At 42.0% G+C, this 7,438-nt stretch overlaps 1 long non-coding RNA gene across 1 annotated transcript in view; it reads right to left on the reverse strand.

Moving 5' to 3' along the window:
• LOC108794202 overlaps nt 1–4,455 on the reverse strand; it is a 20,834-nt gene extending 16,379 nt beyond the window's left edge. Inside the window, exons 1-2 of the long non-coding RNA XR_001941696.1 lie at nt 4,443–4,455; nt 2,951–2,956 (exon numbers count right to left, since the gene is read on the reverse strand). This is a non-coding gene — a long non-coding RNA (uncharacterized LOC108794202). The remainder of the gene's footprint in view (nt 1–2,950; nt 2,957–4,442) is intronic.
• Between the last annotated feature and the right edge of the window lie 2,983 nt (nt 4,456–7,438).

Here is a 7,438-nt window from a genome sequence, read left to right on the forward strand (position 1 = left end):
GGGGGGGGGATTTATGAAAACTGGAGCAGGCAGAATCTGAAGAAGCTGTGCACCGTAACCAGCTTTTCTCTTTCAGGCCCCGTTCACATTGAGCGATTTATAGCGCGGTAATTCCCGCGATATCGCTCTTCAATGCTTTGCAATGGGGCAAAGGGTCCTGCTAGCGGGTCGCTACAGCAGGACCCTTTTTGGAGCGGATTTTTTACCGCGATTCAATGGTTTTTGATGCAAGCATTTGCGCGATATCGTGCAAAATGCAAATCGCGCGTCAAATGCGCGATTTGCGAATTGCGCAGTATGAATGGGGCCTCATTGTTACATCTTAAAGGAATAAACTTAAGAGACGCTGACTGGTCGCCATAGGCAACCACTCCAGATTCTGTCTACTCCAGTTTTAATAAATTCCCCTCTGTGTGTTTTTTTGGTCTTATAGTGTTCAATAGAAGCGCATGAAAAATTTGTTTTCTTGCATTTCACTGCGACGACCCTCAACCCCCTAGCAAGCTAAAGGGACATTAAAGTCACAATTTTTACCCCTCCCCCAATGCTGGTGTAAGGACTTACCTTAAACGATGCCTCTTGATCTGATCACCTTCTTTCCTGTAGTTTTCAGGAGTCCCTCCAGCGCTGATACCGGGCTCTGATCCAGCACAGACTCCTCGGGTCCCAAGGTGTCTGCCTGACGTGCACGCTCCCTGCTGCATGCATTTAACTTCACTGTCTCTCTCCTCTGCCCCCCCTGAAGATCTCTACTGCCCATGCGCCTGCCCCATCACACTGCACGGCTGCTTGAAAAGCTCCAGATCTTTAGCTGGGAGCGAGCGGCGGAGACACAGGTATTTACCTCTTTGGTAGCTTTTTAAAAAAATGTTTGCATATATTTACTGCTTGCTAGCAGTAGATATATGTAAAAACAAAAGTGAAAGCGACTTAAATACTACTTTAACAATCATCTGCAAAAACCAAAAAACACATATGTGAAAAACGAGCTAAAACCAATGAAAATGCAGAAGCACAAGTGTGACAGGAGAGTTAAAAGTACAGGTTATGGTAACATAGCAATCTAAGGCTTTATCTTCAATAAGTACACTAAAATATTTGCTGGAAGCTAAATAGCTGTGCATTACATTTTCAGGTATAGCTTCCTACAAATCTTTATCTATCAGATAAAATTACATGTAATAGAATATTTAAAAATAACAAAAATTAAAACTGGCACAAAAGTGCATTTAGGAGCCTGATGGCTGAGTATTAAAAAAGAGAATATACTTACTGTATCAAGAGTTTACAATAAGGAAATTAAGTTCTCCGTTCAGTGCTTAGTGTGTGTAGCCTCCATATAGGATATGTTATATGTAAATGAAGGCATCCCGGAGATCATTACCTTCACAAAATACAGTTGGTGTGCTATGTATTGGGTTTCCTGCATTGCATGAATCACATGACCGGCAGAGGAAGGAGACACAGAAAGCTGTTAGTCTTGTGAATGTGCACTGTTCCTGGTCACAGGGCTTTGACAGTCAGCTCACAGACAAAAGGAAATCTGTGCATTAAAAAAAAAACCCCCACAGGATTTTCTTCAAAGCCCGCCCAACATTTAGGGCTTGTTCACACCAAGCGCGCTCCAGGAGCAGAGAAGTTACAGACCGGATCAAAAAACTGTGTCCAATATATTCCAATGGTATTTTGGGCTCTAGTTCACACCGCAGCGTTCAGTTCCAGAGCATGTACAAAAACTGCAGCAAGTCCTATTTTACCTGCTCTGGAACGCATCATAAACGCATGCAAACGCCTTGGAACACACTGAAAGCCCATTTTAAATTTTTAAAAACCGGCCCGGAAAACGCATCAAAAACGCAGCATAACACACTGCACTGCGTGTGCAGAAACACATGCAGATCTGATCTGCATTTGGTGTGAACAAGCCCTAAGCTGTGACCTTTTCAAGTGACACCATAAAGTAAAATGCTGCTTCCATGGTGCATTTAAAAAAGGTGCAAAAAAAGTAATCTCTGCACTCAAAATAGATGTCTGCATGTCCATAAAACGTAGTGGGGCTAATTTATTAAACTGGGACTAATGAAACTACTAGTATTGCTCACAGTTCTCCAAGCAGTAGTCCAGATCCATTATCCAGATGAAATTTGCCTTTACCATGGACACTGCTCTCTAACCTTCTCATAATACAACACTTTACTATATGGTGTCCCTGTGATCCTTGTTAAACGTCATAACCCCCACAGCCTGACTTCATTCATGCTTGCGCATGGGTTTTATGTAAAAAGTGAATCCTGAATCAAATAACATGTTACATAACAAACTTGTGCTGGCATAACAGACAAGCCATGGCTTCGAAAAAAAAAATAAAAAAAAATACACGGGGTCAAAATGTTGTCTGACACACCACCATGTCATCAAAATAGAAGACATACGATTCCCAAGCTGGTTCTGCAGTATTAAAGAACAGCGCCGGGCAATGTAAAAAAAATTAACCCTTACAGTGGGACTAACCCACACTGCAAGTGTTAAATGCTCATTTTGGTCTAGGGTCTAAAATAATGATATACTGTCACGATCCTTGGTCCCATCTGGCTGATAGACCGGTCCCCATAGCTTCTCCATCTTTCTAGCAGTCTAAGGATCCGTGACGTCTACTGACTTGCATTAGATGCGAGGACACCAAGGAACATTGCACTGCCGGAGCGGAGCTGAGGGGGGAGAGGGCGACCGGTCAACGCTGCAGGAGTGAGGATCAGGTGAGTATATCTTCTTTACTTTAGACCCCTAGACCAAAACGAGCACTTAACCTTTGCATTGCGGTGGTAGCCCCACTGCAAGGGTACATTTTTAACATGGCAAGAGTTCTTCTTTAAATTGCTTTTGAACTTTCTACTTGCATGGAATCATTTACAATTGAAAATTGCTCATACATACTAGTGCTCATGTGTACCTGACACTTCTTGCCTATTCTAAAACCAGTAGTCATGCACTTGCTCCCACTGGTGAAATGAGGCTGCTTGACACAATACATGGTCATTAAAATTTTGGTTTGCAACCTTTCTAAATCGACGCATCACTCGCACAGCAATGATGCAAAAGTGAATCTAGCCATGAAGCAGAAGTAAAAGGTGAAAAAAACCCCCCAAAAAACCCCCACAATCTAGGTACAAATATTAATTCATTCACAGCCTACAAAAATGGGAAGTATCACTCAAAATGGTTGTGCAGCTTGCCATAAAATCATTTTATTTCAGATAAAATATAATATTTAAAGAACGGTTATTAACCCAAATGATCACTTGCCATACACACAGATTTGCCAATCATCTGGGGAGTAAGCGCAATTCAACTTACATCCACAATGCTGTTCAAGAGATGATCCCACCAAAATAAGAAGCATTGTTAAAAACTGTTGGGTGGTTAATAACTGCTCAGCGTTCACATTTATGACTCAAAAGCATTAGTTAGGAGGAACATTTTAGAAAGTGAGATTATATTAAGAATCTAAACTAAGCCTAATAAAAGATAACACGTGTACACAGCACATTGCATCAGAAACGGACAGCACGCATAAGCACACACAAACGGAAACAAAGGGCTAAAGTCACTGTGAACATAGTTCATTTTGCTGTCTCCTTCATGGAAAAGTTCAGCAAGCATGAAAAACCTACATAACTGTACAAGCTTTGCTTTGTCAGTAAGGTGTGCACTACTACATAGGATGGAAACACAAGAACATCTGTGAAAGGACATTAAGGTAGCCACACATTGGAGGGTGTCTCACCTGGAGAAAAAAATTAATGTGTGGGGGGGTGGGGCGAGACATCTGCTCATCCTGCATACCCCACTGGGACCAAGCAGTTTAAGAGAACAGGTGGTGATCTACCATCCACAAAGATTTTATGACATATTGGAAAACCCCTTCAAACTGCAACTACTGTACGCCTACCTAGACCAAGCCCGACTACAGCAACCACAGCTCAAACAGGTTGCATCACTTGCTGGTATCAAGCCATGTATAGCTAAATTAAAAAAAAACACTAGAAAGATAAAAGCTATTTCACCTGTGCATATACAGACATGGTTTCAAAAATGGAATACTGGTACAGCAATTGCTGTTGTACACTAAAAAAAAAAAGAATCTGCAGAGAAAAAATGGCAAACAGAAATAACAAGACTGTCATATGCAATGGGATAAGGATGGATCTGCCATAGAGAAAGAAGGCAATCCTTATATACACCACAGAGGACTATCATTCTTTATGGTATGTTGCATCCTCACCCCAAGTGTTGGATATTTAAAAAGACTAAAAGGCACAGACTCTAGCTGATGTTGGCACGCCACACGGCCCAACACATGAGCTTTATAAGAGCTCAAAATGTTATGCGAGTCATTGTTCTTAAAAGAACAAGTCCACTTTTCAAGCCATGTTACTCCTCACTTAGCTGAATCATTGGGGTGCTTCTTTTCAATTCAGCAGAGCCATGCATGGCTGTGCCCACACAGCCGTGTCATACATTCTCAGGATCTGTGAATGGAGAGACTACAATTTGTGTGCCACCGTGGCACAAAGGGTTCTAAGTAGGGATGCACTGATATATCGGCCGCCGAAACATATCGGCCAAAAATTGCACTTTTGGCATATTGCCGAAAGAGCCATGTTTCGGCCGATACATCGGCGCATACCTGGTTTCTTTTCTCCGCGCTGGGCACTGACTCAAAATTTCCATTTCGGTGCACCTTTAGTTCCAAGCGTAGTAGGTCATTAAACTTGTAGTCCATTGAATTCCAACATTGAGAGTCTGTACCTTGGTATGGATGAGGGCTAGAAGGAACAGTCTGCAGGAGCCTGAGCAATGCACCCACAATCCATTGATCGCAGTTGCAACGCTTTGCAAAAAAAAAGAAAAGAAAAGAAAAGAAAAAAATATATAAATATTCATATGCTTTTTTCTTTTATCAATCTGGGTGTTTATTCATTTTTTGGAAAAGCGGAATCTTAAAAGTCAAAAGTGCTTGACGTTTTACTAGATCAGGCCCAAAAAAGTGTCTAGGATATGCACAGTACTTACAAGGTCCCCTATAACAAAAAAACATTGTTATAATAACTATATGATGGTAAAAATAAAAAGGATACAGAGAACAACATTACTTTTTTGTTTCCACATTAATATGCAGACAAAATGGTCCAGCAAGTGACAGGAGATGGAAAGAAGTATAACTGCCAGGAAAGCAGTTGAAGCAATGTTTGATCTTTTAAAGAGGATTCTACATGTAACTGACCTGACCCATGGCTGCTCTGATCTGGCCGCCTGTCAGTTTTTCAGGCAGACCCGATCAGATGCCCAATGCAAGTCTATGGGCAGCCATGTGTAAACGGACGAGTGTCCGTTTACACCCGGTTACCCCCACCTCTGGCCGTGTCCGGAAAAACAGACTGATCAGAGATCCATTTCGCCAGACAGGATCGTGCCAGACCCGAGGAAATCCGATGTAAATGGACGCATGTCTGTTTACATACGATTCCCCATAGACTAGCACAGTAATTGCATTTTTTTCCCCTTTCATCGCAAGGTGGAGGAAAAAACTGTACGGACTCTGATGTCACAGTGGTGACATTCGCTTTGTACTTCTGTGATCAGGAGAGGATCCATGCATGGATCCTCTCCTGATCAGGCCTAAAGTAGCAACAGAGGCAGGCACTTTGTCCGGCCTGCAAATATCTGTATTGGTCCTAAAATCAGACAATGTGTTACTATGAGGCCCCCTTGCATGCTAGGCCCAGTGTGCCTTGAAATCTGCCTAAGTTGAGTTTAAGCCCCATCCCTACCAATGCTAAGTTCTGCAACCATCAATCAACTACTAAATGTCAGCAGGCAGAGGAGTCTGACCCCCACATACAGCGTGGACCTAAGATACAAGACGGTTCCACAGGAGCATGGTGATCAATCTGATGATATTTAGGTTAGGTCAGGTCACAATCATTTTAAACCATGAGAATAAAGGGTGACCATTGTTGGCACCCCTAGTAGTGTTAAATGTTATCCCAATTCCTATCAGTGTTCACAAGAATCAACTAACACAGGCATTCTGTGGTGCCTGCACTTCAGCATTATTAATTACAGTGCACCTTGAGGAATGTCCTCCCTCTGCTGAAATCTGAATATGCCTTTTAAGGGAACTTTTTATTTTATGCTATTTGGAAGCTGTGCTTTTAATCAACATGGTGAAGTACAGTTGCTTGCCCAGTCAGTCATACACAGAGGGAAATACAATGCTGTACTATTTAAACACTGTATGCATAGTGCCAAAAAAAGCTGTGGCTATTTACATTGTGCAACTGCTTGTTTTTGGAGCTGTCCTTCAGCTACATCAACTCAGAAATAACCAGGAAGCATTAGGGCTTCTTCACACCAAATGCAGAGCAGATCCAGTCAGGTTTCTGCACACGCACGATGCGTTTTTGACGCGTTTTTTTTTTTCTTTTCAGGAAGATAACAATTAGGGCTGCAACAACTAATCGACATAATCGATTATAATCGATTATTGAAAAAGTTGTCAACTTTTTCAATGTTATGAGGTAATTTCCTTTGTGTTGCTGAGGGAATACATATTGCTGAGGGAATACATATGGCATATAATATCACAGACAGCCACACAAGCTGCATGAAAAGCAGCTGCAGGTGTCAGTGAGCAAACAGGCAGTGTGATAAGGAGGAGTGGTGGCGGGAAGGGGGTAGATGGAATACTGCATTTGAGGAACTACTAGTACACAATGCCATTCACATTGAAGTACTCACCACAGCTCTCCTTATCTGTCAACGACATATCCTTATATCCTGGGAAAACTCTCCCTGCTATCAAACTCCCCTGGTATTGTTCTTATATTGAAAGTGTCTGCTGTCATATAGCTCAGGGCACTGTTGAACCATACTTCTGAATCTCTCCAGCTCACAAGGTCACCTTTTCCAAAGACAGGAAGTGACCAAGGAAGATTAGGTCATGACAGATGACCATAGAGGTTTTTTTTCTTTATGGTTATTTTTTTCCATTGAATTGCATTGGGTTGAGTTTTTGATGCGTTCCAGAGCAGATCCAGAGCAGGTAAAATAGGGCTTGCTGCAGTTTTTTCACCTGCCCTGGATCTGCACGCTGCGATGTGAACTGGAGCTCAAAATACCATAGGAATACATTGGACGCAGTTTTGATCCGGTCTGCACCTGCTCTGGATCTGCTCCGCGCTTGGTGTGAACTAGCCCTTAAAGTGGTTTACACATCCCACGTCTTGTAGCCAATTCCCTAAATCTATTGGGGCATAGTTATAAGCATGGAAGGAAAGTCATCAGATTCTGTTTCATGCTATGGGCCAAATCTAATATATTCAATTTGTAACTATGTAAACTTTAATGCTAGCAGTAAAAAAAAAAAAAAAAAAAA

The sequence above is a fragment of the Nanorana parkeri genome, unplaced genomic scaffold (genome assembly GCF_000935625.1).
Source record: "Nanorana parkeri isolate BGI_ZX_2015 unplaced genomic scaffold, ASM93562v1 scaffold821, whole genome shotgun sequence".
NCBI classification, from domain to species: domain Eukaryota; kingdom Metazoa; phylum Chordata; class Amphibia; order Anura; family Dicroglossidae; genus Nanorana; species Nanorana parkeri.